The sequence below is a fragment of the Chelonoidis abingdonii genome, chromosome 23 (assembly GCF_003597395.2).
Source record: "Chelonoidis abingdonii isolate Lonesome George chromosome 23, CheloAbing_2.0, whole genome shotgun sequence".
Taxonomy (NCBI): Eukaryota; Metazoa; Chordata; order Testudines; family Testudinidae; genus Chelonoidis; species Chelonoidis abingdonii.
In genome coordinates this window covers 17074180-17092315 of record NC_133791.1, presented here as the reverse complement: position 1 = coordinate 17092315, position 18136 = coordinate 17074180, and the positions used below count along the sequence as shown (strand labels likewise).

General features: G+C 49.1%; 1 protein-coding gene across 6 annotated transcripts in view; it reads right to left on the bottom strand.

Moving 5' to 3' along the window:
* The window catches only part of ATP13A2 (ATPase cation transporting 13A2), an 82654-nt gene that overhangs the window by 46053 nt on the left and 18465 nt on the right, over nt 1-18136 (bottom strand). Inside the window, exon 1 of one of the 6 annotated variants that reach the window (XM_075060166.1) lies at nt 11417-11717. The exons of 4 other annotated variants lie outside the window; for them this stretch is intronic. The gene's annotated coding sequence lies outside the window, so the exon portion shown is untranslated. Of the gene's footprint in view, nt 1-11416; nt 11718-18136 lie in introns of those variants that run through there. One more of the 6 variants, XM_075060167.1, reaches the window with a different exon arrangement.

Here is an 18136-nt window from a genome sequence, read left to right as displayed (position 1 = left end):
ATTGTTGAATTCACGAAGGTTTATATAATGATACTCAGATAATGCACAAGAACGCATTTTTTTACCGCGTTGTATATGCGTACTACTGATTAAAAAGATGGTCCTAACCTGCATGCTCAAATTTTCAAATTGCTGACATGGCTAAATTCGCAGCATCACTCGTTCTCAGTCCCCAAACTAAGCAAGGACAACTAACCCAAAAGGGACTATAGTCGTGCCACAGTTCCATATTTTGTTGGAAGTTTGTACACTAAAGTTTGACTTTTGATTTACAATTTCGAACCTTTTTTCTGAACATTCACCTTTGGGGCTGCATATTTTCCGATGCTCAGATTCTGCTTGAAGAATATCATATAATGTTTTTGCCACAAAGTTAGGATCAGACTCACTACTCCATTGTTACATGGGAAAACTGAGGCAGCAAAGAGTATATTGAATTTGGCCCCAGGTCACCAGCAGGCCAGTGGTTAGAGGAGGATAGACCCAGGATCCTTGTCTCAGAAGTCTAGTGATCTCTCCGCTGGGTCTACGCTTACCTTTTCTCTGAAACTATTTTCAATGCCTTAACTACAGAAGTACATCAAGGAACATAAAACCTAACTACATTCACAACTGACACAGGACTATTACGGTTAAGGAAAATAAAACCAGCATTTCACAAGAAATAGTACTCTTGGCTGGCTCACGATTCTGATCTAGCAACTGATGGTTTATTTTTTCCTCTGATCCTATTTTAACCAGATCAAGAATTTTTTTTTTTTAAAGCACCCCTTGGCTCAGGATTTTTATCTCATAGTCAGGAAGCTACCACGAGAACCTCAAATCACAACGGAGAGGGTGATCAAGTTGTTGTTGTCACAACTGATCTTTGTGGCCACAACAGCCTCTATACAAAGCCCTACCCTACGTGAGTTCTGGGAAAGAAGTTATTTTCTGAAAATTCACACGACGAAAAGTTCCGGATAGGGGATTCAGTCAGAAAGCCTCCCGGAGAGGTGGAGCAAGTTGCTTTTCTAGTGCCAGATCAGAGCAACTCACACCGTGGCCTCATGGGTCACACCAGAGACTTATTTCATGGCACCCGATGGCTTCAAATGTCACGGTTTGGGATCTTCAGAAACCAACCAAAGTTTTCAGCTTAGACATTTTTAGGGCCAGAAAGGAATATTCAAATCACGCTACCATTCTTGGACCTCTGGCATAGCCCAGGCCAGCCGAGTGGTTGGCACCACTGTCCGCAGCCAGGGAACTCCCCTTTCCAGTTTCATATACAAAGTTGGAGATAAAAGCTATTCAGGTCAACAAGAATTAATCACTCCACATGTTATTTTCCTCTCCATACTCCAGCTGGGGGGCCTTCAATGCTTGGAGGTGGGCAACCTGAACGCTCTACAGATTTGCAGGCTGGTTCTGGGGCTGGACAGTACGGCATCCCCGTACTCCCAGATCAGGGGGTTCCTGTTACATGACCATGCAGATTGCAGAGGCTGCACGCAGAAGCCCACTCATTGGGCTGGCCTATGAAATCACTTTCTTTTTCTGGCCTAGGCATGGCTCTGGTGGTGCTGGCTTATTCTCAGGCTTGAGCTTCACGTTGTTCGCAGTAGTACATAACGCACATGTAGACTCTCTTAATCCCTCTAGGTATCATGGGACCCCATGGGAACAGATAGGAGGGGAAATCCACTCATTCCTTTCTCCAGGGAAGTTACTCATACCTATGAGTTCAAGGTTAGATTTCACGCAAATTCGCCATTAGACAAAACCAAAATCACAACCTATCAACTTTCCGACCCTTCTGCCACTAAATGGAATATGACTTACAGTAAGAGACTCCAGTTGCACCCACCGAGACAATTTTGCTACGCTGAGTGATACTATTCACTAGGCGCAAAGGTGATACTGCTGTCATTAGAAGCACCCCAGCCCTTCCTTCGTGCTTACAAACAGAGGTCACGTGGGGTCGGGTGGGGTGCACTAGTCACTGCTTAGTCTCTGGGACTCTTTCTGCAACGTGACCAACTTGATTTGAAACTTGTCCTAATGATACTTGCTGCTAAACCATTTTGCCCATCTTTGGTACAGGAGATCTGCTTCTTAACGGTCCATGTCAACAACAGGTTATTATGCCCAGTGGCACACCAAACCAGGTGAGGAGATGGGAAGCGCTACAACATGGGATTATGGAACTCAAGTCTTTTTAGCCCCATCCAGGCTGTTCCTTGGCCTAATGGAGCTGCAGGCCAATAGGTCTCTGCGCGCCTCGCCGCTTCCTGCGGCTCCCAATTGGCTGGAACGGGAACGCGGGCCACGTTGAGCCTGTGGGAGGCAAGCCTCCGGAACGGTCAACTCCAGCAAATATCTTGACGGCCCACAGTCCACTAACCATGATACCGCAAAACACAGAAAACAAATGCACAGGACCGCAGGCAGATTCCCGGCAGGGAGTAAGCCGGGTGCCCACCACTGGCTTCTTAGACGTTGTTGACTGGGATGTTTTGCCAGAATTCCAGTGGCTTTCAGCCTGTTAAGCTTCCTTGGGGGTGGAGTTCTGTGGGGCAGTAGTGTTTCACTGCAGAGCTTAACTTGGGTTTATGACGTTGTTACCCCCAACTTCTCTTTCCATCCACACACAAAAAACCCTCTCACCCGGTTTCGGTGGTGCGCTTTCTGTCCCAGGCTTCCTGGCCTGGGTGGGGGTGTGGATAGGAAATCAAGAGCCACTTTTCCATGGGGGCAGGTTCGCCTGCTTCGTTTTTGCACAACAACGCCGGCTGCATCCCTCGAAGCCGCGGACAGTCCTCAGTGCCTTCCACCATTTCCACCAGCAGTGGCCCAGGCCGTCATGGAAGACAAGTTCTCCCACAATTATTGGGAATAGAACTGTAGAGTGGCTCAGCTCACTACAACAAAAAGCCCCAGGGGACGAGCGTGCCCCCAGAAGTCAAGCGACAAACATCGCATGAGCGTAACACCTGGGAGGACGGGCAGGGGGCTTTGTCATTCTGGCTGCTCACACCGAAGCTAGGACACCAGGGGTGCTTAGACCCGGGATGTTCACCTGAGTTAACTCTACAGTGAAAGACAGATCTGGGGTGTCACTACAGCTCCAGCACAATGGGCCCTGGTCTTCTGCTGAGAGTCTCCAATGCTACTATTCATGGCAACCAAAGTTACTGGAGCGGTTCACAGACAAGTAGAGGGCAGAAGAACGTCAGAGCACAGGAAGAGGAAAGTTCTTCCAGTCCGGGAGGATGGTGCCATAACCTGACCTTGCAGAACGCCTGCCTCTTTCAATCCAGACGTTTAGCGCGATCCCTTCAAAGAGGATATAGCGCACGACATTTTTCTTAAAACACAGATAGGAAGAGAGAACACGTGACGGAGCATGCGACACAGGCTGATGGCTCTAGACCGCCTCTAGGAGAGAGGGTTCTGCAGGGGCCTCCAGGGCAAGGATCACGCTACGGGTAAGGCAGAAGATTGAGGACGTTACCTCTCTCTTCCTATTGAAGCCAGAGAACCGTGCTGTTTGCCTTGTCGTTCTTTCGTTCAAACACTCAACGGCGACTGCTGGTTCTCCCATTATCGCCTCTGCCCCAGGAGTTGTGGCCGTTCGAGTTAGTCTGCTCGGAAGAAAGTGGAGCGTTGATGTCATGAGCCCTTGCTCCTGACTAAAGGCCTCTAAGTGCTATTCTGGAGCACCAGGCTTCAGGTTGCAAGCAGCTTGGGCCGGAGTTGAACCGTCCAACAGCTTTTTCAAATTGCAGCCATCTTGCAGTCCTCTTACCCAATACGGCACGCAAGAGCAATTCCATGAATGGGGAGAATCTGCTCTGACTCCAACTAAGAAATTAACAGTCTTGAACAATTGTATCTGAAATAAACCAGGTTCTTTTCCAGTTATCAATGATCTATAGGGTTTCCCAAGCGAATCCCTGCCACAGCATGAAAACTCGCGAGCTGTTATAAAGTGCTCTGGGGATGCAAACGCATATACAGGGTGTAAAGTTTGTGTTCTTTTCGTCTGAAAATGACTGGTAGACGCAGCTTTCTATCACGCAGCAAATCTGCACCCTGTGCTAGTCAGGGATTCCATCTGCCTGGCTTTCGTAACTAGAACCCGTATTCTAACTGCTTTTTTTCTTTCCTGTTAGCTCTCAGGATTCCAACATTATGCACCGAGGTTAATCTATCGATTAAGTGGCACCATCAATTTAATCACCTTCTGTCTCTGAAAGAGGTTTTGTGTTTTTTTAAACCTACCACTGCATTTATTATCCCAAGATCACTGTAACTAAAGATTCAGACGGTGGGGCGGAGGAAGGGGGAGAGAGGGGGACTTATTTTACTCAAGTTTGTTTGCTTTGATGTATTTCACCCATTTATTGTTTTATTTTGGGTCTCCCACAGCACAAGGGAGAGAGAAGACAAAAACCTGGTGAAAAGAAGGAAAAATGTGAATGTAAACACACCCCTTGTTCAGTGGATTCAGGGGTTGCTTAATATCTTGAACTATTTGTTGTACAGGGCCCTTTGCCACAATGGAGTTTGGTCTGTGACTGAGTGGCTTTGCTCTTGCTATGACAATAAAATTATAAAACAACTTCTAATTTTTCCCGAGCTGATTGGCTTTCAAAACAGACGCCTGACTTTTGGACACCACAGATATTGGTAGTATAATCAGTCGTATATTTCAGTGGATTTAATTGAGATTTCAGTGGGCGATGGTGATAGTTTGTCATATCCAGATGACAAATCAATGCTCTGGGGTTGCTGTGAAATTGGAATAAAAGTCCACGACTGGCTTCAAGTGATTCAGTTTTGCCACAGCATTATTCACATCAATTTCATGTCTGTTTCATTCCACAGCAGAACACATAGCAAGCCCCAGAGGGATACATTGCCACTTCTCTCTGGCAAATTTCACAAATGGTGATCATTAGCACTCTGACTCCAACATCAGGATAGGAGTGACTAATCCACATGGTCTCCATTACCTGGCCCTCCACCGAGCTTTTTGGTTTCAGTGTTTGCACCTGTGCTAACAAAGTTAAGGCATCTGGGCTCCCGAACTGATCCTGGAAACACATCAATTTCAAAAACAGTGCTGAGGGAAGGCTGGCCGGTTTAGGGGTGCTTGCTGGGGAAAATTAAGTGCAGGGCTTCAAGTCGCAATGTCTTGCACATAATCCCTGGGGTATTGACCTTGGGGCCGCAAGTCACTTGTCCTCCTGCCTCAAGTTCCCCCGTAACTTTTCATGTCTTTGAGTTCCGCTTACACGCTTTCTTGGTAAACTTGGCTGATAACTGTGTAATCACAGTGATACTGCAGCTGCCATTGGAGATCAGAGGACCGTACCGCACTAGCCCTCTGGATGAAGAGCTTATCCCTGAAGAATTTATAAATTTAATTTAGGCAAGGCAGAGGGTGGGATATAAGCGCGTATCACGCCATAATTAAGTGGTCATGCAGGAAGTCTGTGGTCAGAGCCAGGAATTGAACATAAGGTGTTACGGACTGAGTTCGGGGAGGTCAGGGTCCTACCCCTCCCCTTCCTTTTCCTGAGATTCATCGTTGACTCTCAGCCAGCCGAGTAAAATGGAAGATTATGAGCAATAGGCAACGCAGTCCAGCGAGAGCTTTGTAGGCACAAACCAGGACCCCTCCAATTAAAGTCCTTCTGGAGGTTCAGGAGCTTAGCCCCAAGTTGGGGAGTTCCTCCGCACTGAAACTAAAAATTCCTCCAGCAGCTCTCTTCCTCTGCTTTGCCACCTCCCTACACGTTTACTCACTGTTGAATTATGATCCAGTGGCCCTTGCCGCAGAGCAACAGGCCCTCCTTTGCTCGGACCTCCAGGCTTGGTTTCCAGTAAAGACGATCAAACAGTTCCTGCCGGTCAGCACGGAGAAACGTAGTAAGGATTATCCGCCAGTCTCTTTAGGACTCTCTTTGGGAGGGATGGGGGGGGGGGGGGGGGGGGGGGACAGGGGGGGGGGGCGGAGGAGGGCTGAGGCTCAGTTCAGAACCAGCTACGCTCTCAAGTACGAAGGCATCGCATGATAGACTCATCAACCCTCCATGCGTAGTGGCCTGCTCATTGGAGCATAGGGTCACCTTAAAAGCAGCTGACTAAATGGCTGACAAGTCCACACAACTGGCCCCACTGGACCATGGGTTGACACTTGTTCCCAGGTGCTTGCTGTAGCTTAGAGTGTGTGAACTGGGGAATATAATCACATCCACCATCTCTCCGGCAATTCAACCCGTTTACCATGCAAATGGGGGATTGCCACAGAGTGTCCGAGGGCCAGAGAGGGGAACCATTGCTGTTGTCTCTACCCCCCAGGAGCTATCTCACACACCCGGGGCCCAATCGAGCACAGCAGGCTGTGACCCAGAACATCCTGCAGAGGCCATACAGGTAGTGTCATCGGATGTGGCCCACGAATTGGTAAAACAGGTTGGAAGCCCTGCTCTAGCCGGACCTCCCAGTGCACTCCAGCGACCAATGAGAGATTCAAACCAGCATTCCTCGGCCATAACACGCCCCATAATCAGGCGATCAGAGGAGCAAGATCTTTTAAGCAAACTCCCACTTTTCTCCTCTCTAAAGATCTGAAAGTGATGGAGAGCCCACCAAATCAAATCTTCCTCCTACCTTTGCTCCGATTCATACACCTGATAGGAGAGAGGTCAATTGCCTCTGATTCACAGTAGTGATGAGAGCAACACAGGCCACGACGGACATTTAAAACTAGACAACTCCAGATGAATTATATGATTGTAAATAAGAACAGAGTACTTTGTGGCACCTTAGAGACTAACCACTTGGATGAAGCATAAGCTTTGTGGGCTACAGCCCACTCATCGGTGCATAGACTGGAAACACATTGAAGAAAAGTATATAGAAACCAGAGAAGATTGCCATACAGCTCAAATAGGGCTATTAATTACAGAGACCTCGTCCATATTATGATTATATATGATTGTTTCCCGCTTACCGCATGTAGACAACCCCAGGTCCACCGCGGACACAGAACCACCCACCAGTGCCAGGCACATATCGCACAAAACAACACAGCTGCCCCTACTTCACAACAGGCACTGACAGTTTAAGGTGTAAAGACGATTAGACACAGCACACAACAACAGGGGACGTAAAAGGGAGAGAATGAGACCGATTTGCTCAGGTCATCGCAAGGACAGTGAGCTTGCACACAGCTGCTTAACTGATGTATAACTCCTCGTGCTGGCAATCACGGCAGAAAGAGGAAGACTGTTTTACCAGCTGGGAACTGGGAGGAAGAGAAAACTTTGCAGACGTTCTATCACCCCGGGGGACTCCGCTTCCAGCTGGAGGTGGGCAGTCCTGGGTACAAACTCACACAGGTAATGGTCTGAAAATCAACAAGTGGGTGATGGAGGCTGGGTGTGCGCTCAGAGGTTGCTGCTCCATCATTAGTGGGATATTGTTTTACTTAAAAGAATACCAACCCCTCTGATAAAAAGACTTTAAGTCACTCAACTTCCTGGCACTGATGGACTGGATGCGAAAACAGGATTAACATGGAGCAAAGCTGCTTTGGCAGGAAACAAAACATCCAAGACCAGTTTGTGAAACACTGGCCAGATGCAGTATCCACTAAAAGACTGGGAAGCCTTGCCTATCGAATTCACTGGCATAGACCAGAGCCTTACATCCGGCTCAAGCCAACACGCCAGGGGTGGCACGACGCGGCTAGTACGACTCGGAGTGGACGCACCGTGTTCCTAGGGCCAAACGGCAAACGGCTGAATAAATCAGGTTGATCAGGTTGACCCGATGAAGCGCATGCGAGAGCAGCCGCGAGGAGCAGAGCAGGCATCAGAACCGACCAGATGCAGCCAATCCAGGAGTTCTCTTGTGCAGCCAACGCCTGTGTCACACATCACACAACACAGTGTTCTCAACTGAACCACCCTCATGCACACATGCAGGGAAAATTTTGGAACTCCACCATCGCCCTCTGAAACCAGCTCCCCTGGCTACCAGCTGTACGCCTACCTACGAAAGAGCCCCCAGCGGTGAGAATAACCCCACCTGAGGCCATTTCATTTGCAAAGACTCCCTCTCATTTTTGGCTTGCAAAATAACCACTGACAGTATTTTCATGGATCCGTCTGCCAAATGTCCTTGTATTGCCCGCCCCAAAAATCCTCCTACGTACCATGCGAGGATTTACAGGGCCCTGCAGAAAGTGTCCCGTTAGAAGTGGATGGTTCCCACCAACTGTCCTGCTATCTGCGATGCAAACAGAGGAAACACCATGTTACTTGATGGATGGGTCGTATTTCCTGTTTTACAGAACAGAAAAGTCAGTTACAGCAGGAGCTGCGCAGTGGATCCAACAGCTGCATTTGTGATCCGCTCAGGGCTCTGACGGCGCGGGGGGGGGGGGGAGGGGGGGGGAGAAGAGGAAGCCGGTACAAATTACTGGGGCCTGGCGGTCCGGAAGGGGGCCGAGCTTCCCTGCCCCTGTTTAGCTGGTCTGCCCTTGCCGGGGGGCCTGAAAAAATTTTTTCACCAGGGCCTGAACCTGCTCTCGGCAGCCCTGATCCTGCTAATGGCTTAGAGCAGCGATTCTCCGCCGGTGCCTCCAGAGCCAGCCATGTGAGGGGTCTTGGGAAGCACCCAGGTCTGACTGAGGGGAATGGTGACCACAAGGGAGCTCCCCATGGAGGCTGGTGACACGCGAGGCAGACAGCGGTCACAGCACCCAGGGAACAGCTGTGAGAAATAGTTACAGCCCACAAATGGGAGAACTGTTAGCTTTGAAGCCTGTTTTCACTATCCGATTGGTTGTCTAAGGGTATGTCCATCCTGCAACTGGAAAAGGGGATTGTAGCACATGTTGATCTAACTAGCATGAGTACCAACAGCAGTGAAGCCGTGACACAGCCCGCGTGGGACCCTGGGTACATACTCGGAAGGCCAACCTGTGCTGATGTCCATGCTGATGCAGCTTCGCTGCTCTTGTTAATCGAGGCAAGTAGATTAAAGCTAGCTGGGGTATGGCCACACATGCTACAATCCCACCTGACCGTACTGCAGACACACCTTTAGCCACCGGTACTATTTCTGCAACTCGATTGCAGCGACACAGCTACCCCACCATTGCATATATTAACAAATGAGTAACAAGCGAGGAACAAGCAAGAAACTTCAGATGAATCACTGACTTCTAAAAAAAGAAATAAATTTTGAAAGCCAAATCCCAAACCCACCAAAAAATAAAAAAAAAAAAAAGTCTCTTCCAAGCAGTTTTGACCCTGAAAGGGGAGAAGCCCCACAGATTACCCAGTCCACTGTTATTATTCAATTTACATAGCAGGTGCTCAGATGCTGCCCATCACCGCAGTAATACAACCCCTCAAAACAGAGGGATGAAAATCGAACACCCAATGACGCCTAAACAAATCAGCCTGGGATGCAAGAGAACATTCAGGAATCCATCGCTGCGCCATTGAGCCAGCTCTGCTCATGAACGATACCAACACCTGATCCTGACTAGCAACGCAGCATCAGGGCACAGGGGCTTTATTCACCACGTCTGCAAGGCCACGTACCCCTGCCTTTGGGCAGGAAGGCGATCTAACATCTACGTGGGAAAGGCAGCAGGACATGCTGGTTTGCCCGGGCTCCTGGCCTTGCCGAGACCTGTCCAAAGGAGTGTTTCACTTCAAAGCCACTTCTCTAGTCACCACTCCCCTGGCTGCCCCAGTTTTGCCCATAAGCACGTTTCTTTAATTGTTTTATTCCCATTCCGGGTGCCTCCCTTTCACAGCAGCAGGTGGCATTAAGCAAGGACTTTTCACAGAGACAAATACACAATGAAAGCAAATGCAATGACGACAAAGCTTTTAAAACATTTTTAATCAAGGCTGGATGCTTTCCTAGTTCAAATAGGAATTATTTCAAGGAAGCCCTCTGGCCTGAGTTCTACAGGTCATGCTGTGATCACAGAGATCTCATCTGGCTTTAGAAACGACATAGAAAACCAGCCATCAGCACAGAGGCAGACAACGCCTTTAAAACCTAGTGCAACAGCAAAGCAATCATTAGTGTTTCTCTAACACCTGTCAGCCAAGGATTTTCAAAGAGCTGCTCAGGTATCAGGGAATTAAACTCTGCCCTCGGTGGGGTAGGAATGGTGATGATTATGAGGGCCAGCAATGGGATTCATTCAGCAGAAGCCAGACGCCAGCCTCCGGACATAAACCCAGCTACCAGAGAACATTTTTCATCCAAAACATTTTTTGACTTAAATGGAAAAAAAAAAGTTTAGGATAAAAATTTACATTTTGGTTGAAATTTTCTGTTTGCTTTTATTAAAACAAAAATGAAAACTTCATTCTCCTTCCCCCTTTTCTGAGATGGGTGGGAAGGGGAGAGAAAAAGAAAAAGAGGAAACACGCGTGCGCACGGACACACACACACACACACACTCATGCAAGTCTGCTTTTGTCGAGAAACTAAAAAGCTTGTATGACAAATTTCAAAGGAGATTCATGCGTGTACAATACAGAGCATTTTCCAAACAGCTCTAGTTAGCTGAAACCACCGGCTTCGAAGCCAGGATTTCTCTTCTACCACATCCGTTTTCTCTGTATGCTCAGTAGCTATGCTGTTTGCACAAGGGCTGTCTCTAACCACAGGCGGAGGGGGCAATACTCGCACTCAAGTTTGGTCTACACCAGAGGTTCTCTACCTTTTTCCTTCTGAGGACCACCCCCCCCCTCAACATACTATAAAAACTCCAGGGCTCAGCTGGGGATCTTGGGGCTCCTGGCTTCAGCCACTGAGTGTGGGGGGGAGGGGAACGGGGCTTTAGCCCTGCGAGGCTCAGGGCTTCAGGTCCGACGTGCAGGGCCTCAGGGCTCTGGATTTCAGCCACCAGGCAGGGGACTGGGGCTTCAGCCATGAGGTGAAGAGAACTTAGGGCTCTGGGTGGGTGGAGAGCTCAGGGCTTCAGCTCTCCAGGGCTCAGGACTTTAAACTCCAGGGGAGCCCCACGGCTCCTGCAGCTCCGCTCCCAGCTTCAGCCCCACAGGAGCCACCGGAGCTCTGGGCTTTAGACCCGGCGGGGGCACCGGGGTTCGGGGCTTCAGCCCCATGGCTCCATTCCTGACGTTAGCTCCTTAGGAGGTGCCGGTGCTCAGGGCTTTAGACCCAGGTGGGGGAGCTCTACATCTCAAGGCTCCCCTTGGCTCTGCTCCGGGCGGCGCCAGGGCTCAGGGCTACACACTTCAGGCTCAGAGCCCCGCTGCCCTCTGAACTCAGCCTGCGGAGCCCTGGCTGAGAACCGCTGGTCTTCACGACGCACTTACTGCAGTGTAACTACGTCGCTGAGGGGTCAGAAAAATTCACACACCTGAGCAATGTCACTATACCGACCTCCCCTCTAGTGCAGGCAGCGTTAGGTCAACAGGTGAGCGTCTTGCGCTGACACAGTCACCGCCTCTCACGCAGGTGGCGTTATTCCACCGACAGGAGAGCTCTCTCCCATTGGCTGGGAGCGTCTTCACTAGACGCACTACCGGTGTGAATCTGTAGTGCAGACCTGCCTTCAGTCGCTTGCTATGTCCACACCTCTGCTCTTCTGCACTGCGTTTAGCTCGTCAGCTCTGTGCAAACAGCACTGGCTTCCCGTTCATCTGGGGGTTCAAGTCAAGATGGCCTTTTTAAAAAAAATAAAAGGCTTCTATGAACCATCCTCCACCTCTTTGCCCTCATGTTCTCAGCACTTTCATTGCAAGAGCTTTCTCCATTGCATCTCCTGCCATCTCTGCCTCCAGCGACGCTTCAAATCATTTCAGTCCCCTGCTCCGCTCCACATTTTTACACACCCTCTCTCCCCGATTTGTGACCATGTAACTTTATAAAGTGTTTAGAAGATACTATATAAAACACAGCTGCATATTGTGTATGTATGTTGTTACACATACGCGCGCGCACACACACACACACACAAGACACTATGAACAGCTAGTGCCAATACACAGCTTTACAGTCATCCCCCAGATGCACCATGAGGCAGGAAAGTTTCTACAGATGAAGAAACCGAGGCACAGAAGGCCTAAGAGACTTGCCCATGATCCCCCAAGAAGTCAGTGGTACAGCAGGACTGGCACTCAGGAGCTGGATCCCAGGTCCCCTGCTCTGACAAGAACAAGATGCCTTGCTAAGAGCATTTGCGTCACACTGTCCTCCCAGTGACAGATGAGCACAGCATAGAAGCCAAGACTGTCAGACCACAAGGATTCAACGGCCGAATCAGTTCTCAAGACTGTGCAGTAATGGATCCGGTGTCCGCAGAGCGGCATGAAATCTTTGCACTTGTTCTCTCCTTGTTTATGGCTGTACCGGGCCTCCACAGCTTGTCACAGTTTTTCTGAATGAGACCGACATGAATTCCGGCCCCAAAGGAACAAAGACACAGCAGCCTTTAATATACTGATGTCCTCCTGATGCGATTATCTTCTTCCACCCTCTCTTTTCCACTGCCTCTTTCACTTAAAAACAAGGAAACCCAGCCTGCTATCTTTACAACTCCAACAGCAACAGCTTTCAGTGAGTAACTAGCCCGAGAAAGAAAGCAGAGCCATCCAGACACACTATTCCAGCACGGTTGTGGGTCTCTTACAAGGCACTTCGGGCCAGGAAAGCTGCGGACAGAGTTACCACCCAGGATCATGAAATTCAACACACGGAGATAGCGCTAGGACGGTGCTGTGTAGAGGCCAGCACACGGGGAGGCCAGGCTAAAGCCGTGTCTACATTACAGAGCCTGTGCTAGAGAGTCCCTAGTTTAGATGCAGCGTGTGCCAACAGGAGGGGTGTTTCTGTCCGCGTAGGCACGTTGCCTCCCCAGACGACATTAGCTACGCTGGCAGAAGCTGTGTCTACACTGAGGCTTTGCTGGCGTAGCTATAATAGCTAGAGGAGTGCGAGACTTTTTGCTGCTTAGACCAGGCCTTAGTCAGCAGCTATATCAGAGCTGGTGCGGGCAAGCAAAACTGCCACATAGAATCAAAGACTTAAAGGTCCAAAGGGACCACTATGATCATCTAGTCTGACCTCCTGCACAATGCAGGCTACAGAATCTCACCCATCCACTCCTGTAACAAACCTGTGTCTGAGCCTCTGAAGTCCTCAAATCATGGTTTAAAGACTTCAACATGCAGAGAATCTTCCAGCAAGTGACCCGTGCCCCACGCTGCAGAGGAAGGCGAAAACTCCCCAGGGCTTCTGCCAATCTGCCCTGGAGGAAAATTCCTTCCCGACCCCTATGGCCGATCAGCTAAACCCTGAGCACGTGGACAGCTTCTCAAGGAGGAGGCAGAGTAAAACAAGAGGGGGTTTGATCTAGAGGGTTATGTACAAAAGGCCAAAGGGCCAAGGTGATGGACAGCCAGCCCTAGATAGCAACGGATCAATCTAAGACAGAGGCTGGATTTGGTGTCTTCAGACTTCTGGAGTGTCAAGAGCAGTAACCCGAGTCACAGAGCGATGCTGGTGCCAGCAGCTCCATCAGGGAAGGGGCAGCTGTGACCTGTTCTCCACTGAACATGCTGATGGCTTTCAAACCCATCCTAGTGCTTATTTGCAAACCGCGAGCCATCCGCGCGCTCCCTGAAGACGTTCCTGTTGCTGGCTGTTTGCTCACTGTGTTCACACAAACCCAGACAGCGTCGGCAGCTGCGAGGGGAAAAGGGCCTTTCAAGGGAGAGGGCGTTCCGTCATATTTCTGAAGTGGAAACCATCTTCCAAAGAGGTCCTACATCTATATGGCGTGCATGTGCGTGTGCCCCTCTCCCTTCTCTTTGCATGAGCAGCAAATGAACAGAGTAAGACCCGCATTGTGGTGTTTAGCAGGCTGAGCAGTTTGGAGGGGGGATTTGCCCCCCCTCACCTGGCTTTAAGACCCATCTTTAAATGGAGCATGTGGGGAGGCCACGAGGCAGCAGCCTTGAACTCTAGCATCCTTGTTTAATTACACAGCATGGCCCTCAGAGAGGCACTTTCCCCTTTTGTACCCAGGACAGACCAATACACCGTGAAGACAGAACGAAAGTTGGGCCATGGGGACCTGCAGTGTGAGGTTGCTGATTCTGGAGCAGGCTCAGAAGAAGGCGGAAGGGAAAGACTAAGAAGCAAAGAGAACTGGATAATTTCATGGAGGTTAAGTCCATTAATGGCTGTTAGCCAGGATGGGTAAGGAATGGTGTTCCTAGCCTCTGTTTGCCGGAGGGTGGAGATGGATGCAGGAGAGAGATCACTTGATCACTGCCTGTTAGGTTCACTCTCTCTGGGGTGCCTGGCATTGGCCACTGTTGGCCGACAGGATACTGGGCTGGATGGACCTTTGGTCTGACCCACTACGGCCATTCTTATGTTCATCTTTGAGCTTACACGGGTGCAAGGTCTCATTTGTCGTATTGCGCTTGGGTCTTTGGTGCATTAGAAGATTGAGACCCAGTTTGAGGGGCAGGCGGATACAACTGAAAGGGAACTAAAGGGCCAGACACTGATACACAGAACTGTACCTTGCTCCGAAAGCAGCCCCATTGATTTCAGGTGAACTATTCAGGAAGGATAGTGCTATTCAGCATGAAAAAGGGTATCAGAAAATGGCCCTAAGGGTTTATCTCCCCTCCAGCTGGGGGCCGGCCTCTCAACCCAGGTAGACAAACTCGAGTTTAGGGTTTATCATGGCAGCACCAAGATACGGACAGTTTAGCATCTCAGCAATGACAGGGGGATCTGAGCCATTCCTGTCAGAGGTGTCCAGGCAGCTAAATCCACTGGTCAGCTTTGATAACAACAGATACAGATTTTCTAGGGAGAGAGGTGTTCTGTTGAATATCTGAAGTGGAACCATCTCACAAATAGGTCCCACCTTTATATTGTGTGCCTGCCCGTGCGCGCCTCTACCTTCTCATTGAATATCAAGGTTGGAAGGGACCTCCGGAGATATCTAGTCCAACCCCCTGCTCAAAGCAGGGCCAATCCTCAGACAGATATTTTCCCCAGATCCCTAAGTGGCCACCTCAAGGACTGAACTCACAACCCTGGGTTTAGCAGGCCAATGCTCAAACCATTGAGCTATCCCTCCCCCCAGCAACAGCAAAGGTGTGTTGCAGACAACTGCCGCCAGGCCTCACACATCCCATGGCGAGAAGTCTGTTCTAAGGGAGCTTACAACTGAAGGGTTGTCTACACTTACCTTTTACACCACTCTAACTCACTGGCTGCAGGATGTGGGAAAAATCACCCCCCTGAGCGCAGCAAGCTTGAGCGCTTGAAAGCACTAGCATGGACAGGAGCACTCGGAGCTATCCCCCTTGCGGAGGTGGATTACCAGGAGCTCTCCCAACACTCATGTGTGCCCCTGACAGCGCTTTGAAGTTTCTATGTAGACGAAGCCTGATTAAAATTCAGAGGGGCAGCTGATAAAAATCTAACAACAGGACTCAGCTCCCATTTAGGCACCACAATAAGTGGCACGATTTTCACATTAGATGCTGGGCATACTTGAAGATCCAGCCCCAGTTGTGGGTGCTGGGCACTTGGAAATCTGGTCCTGAGCTCTTTGATAAGACCTTGCCTCCCAAGGGGAAACTAGCTGGTCGCTTTCTGCACTCACACCACCCAGTTGGGTTTGTTCCACATTCCTGCTGTTTCACTACAAACATCTCCTACTGGCTATGTCGCCAATTCACAGGGAACAAGTCTGAGTAACAGTTTCATCAAATAAAGTCAGACCTCACAGGCAGGACTCCAGAAAGTTTGTGAAAAGCCTGGGAGAGAGCTGGGTTAACTGCATGCTCCAGATCTGTTAGTTATCAGCCAAACGCCATGGAACGAGGGGGTCTGCCAGCCATGCATTTCTGGCAGGTCAGCTATGCATATAAGATGGATGAACACAAGGTTGAAACCATCTGTCATGGATGGTTTAGACAGAACAAATCCTGCATCTTGGCAGGGGGTTAGACTGGATGACCCTTGCGGTCTCTTCCAACCTTTTGGTTCTATGATTGTATTCTGAAAACCTAAGATCAACAGAAAAACCACTGTTGTCATTTAAAAGGGGGGGGGGAGGAAGAGGGAGAGAAAGGGGTTGTTTTAAACACAAGCCTTCCCTAGCTGCCTTTGCAACCCAAATATTGCAGCTAATGCAGGTGAAATCGCAAATGAAACTAACTAGAACCTGACCCACCCAAAGGAATGAGGAAGTGGTGAATTTGCTGTCTGTGTCTCTCCACATAAACAGCAAGAAGCACATTAGCATTTTAAAATGTCTTTTCCTTTTAAAAAGATGGTGTTGGCAAGATAAGGAGCTTTGTTTCAGTATCTGACTGGGTCCCTTTAGGCCAGTGGTGCCCAAACTTTAACAACCTGTGAACCTCTTTCACTAAAATATCAAGTCTCACAAACCCCCTCCTAACTGTGAATATTTCCAGGGACTTCCTCCTTTACCTGAGTATAAATGATAAAAGCCGTGATCTTGGAAATGTAAAATTTGTTTTTATGACATGCTTATTACACACTGTTTACTATTAATTATTATTTCATTACAGTAATTTTATTACATTATGAAAATGGTAACACTCTTCTAAGATCTCACTTTCGTAGCTTGTATCACTTTGACGAAGCCTGTTAGAAGACAAGGCTCCTATGTTTCATCAAGGAGTATCAGATGTGAAACAGCACGAAGGTATTTAAGAAGCCAACTCAAAATTGTTCCTCTTACACAAGCATTCAGGTCTTGAGCAGTCCAGGCAAACAACGCACGTCACAACAAAGCTTAAACTTGTTTTTTAAATTATGAACAACATGACTAGCTGCCTATTTAATTTTAAAAACAGCAAAAATATCCACCTCCCTTTCAATTTCTTATAAGGAATCTTGAAGTTTCAATCTCCTCAGTGTGATAGATATGCTTGCTTTGATCTGCTTAGCTCTTTGAAGTCCAGGGGCTCCAGGCTGCTGGCCCCGTGCTGCCCGAGTCCCTAGGGACAGCTCTATCTGCCATTAGGGAATTTTTTCCTGAGAACCCCCGTAACACTTCATGAACCCCCAGGGATTCATGAACCCCAGTCTGGGAACCACTGCTTTAGGCCTTTCATTTCAACAGAACTGAGAAATCCAGGCCACAGAAGTCCACAGCCAGATGATTTTTCTTTGGCTGCATCTCTAGAGTAACAGCTTCACGCTTCAAGTCACTGCTATCTGCAAAACCGGCATACCTGCATTTTGACCTCCCCCTCTCATGCCAGCTGCCTTCCTTCTAGAGAGGATTTCCTGGCGGCTTACCTGTTTCAAAGCAGGTGCTGATTCCCCCTTTCCAAGGTTATTTCCTGTTCTCTTGCAGGTAAATCACAGCCCTGCCTCACAGGGACAGGTCTGCTGTAGGACAGGTAACAGCTGGGCATTTGGGGTGGGGTGGGGGGGAGGAATGGGGGTGGGTAATAATGCTCCGCCTCAGAGACCTGCACTACCAGTAAGAAACAAAGCAACCACACCTCCTGCCCAAACACAGCCCAAGGGAAGGGAGATCCTCACCCCCTTCCACGTCACCACTTCCCCCCTCCACCCTTGCCAGTCATTTGTGCGTTCAAAGAGCCATGTGAGTGGCTGTGGATTATAATCTAATAATCAGAACTTCTCTGTTAGCCACAGCCAAGGGAGCCCATAACAATGGCACGTGATTGACAGCCTGCCTAATTACAGCCTGGGAAAGGAGAGGAGGCAGGAGGCACAGGGCTCTTTGATCTCAAAGGTGTAATATGCAGGGAAGCTGCAACGTGCCTCCAGCTGTGCGTGTGCAGAACCTGTCCAGCAGCAATCAGTGCCCTACCTAGGCACTGATTTCAGGCTAGAAATCTGACCCTTCCAGCAGAGACGCTTGTTGCGTTTGAGATCTAGCGCATCTCCCTGCCAGCGTGGGATTGTTCTCTACAATGTGACTGCCTAGGAAGCAGTGCTGCAGAAAGGGATCCGGGGGTCAGAGTGGATCACAAGCTACATATGAGTCAACAGCAAAACCCTGTAGCAAAAAAAAGAAAAAGAAAAAAAAAAAAAAGGCAAA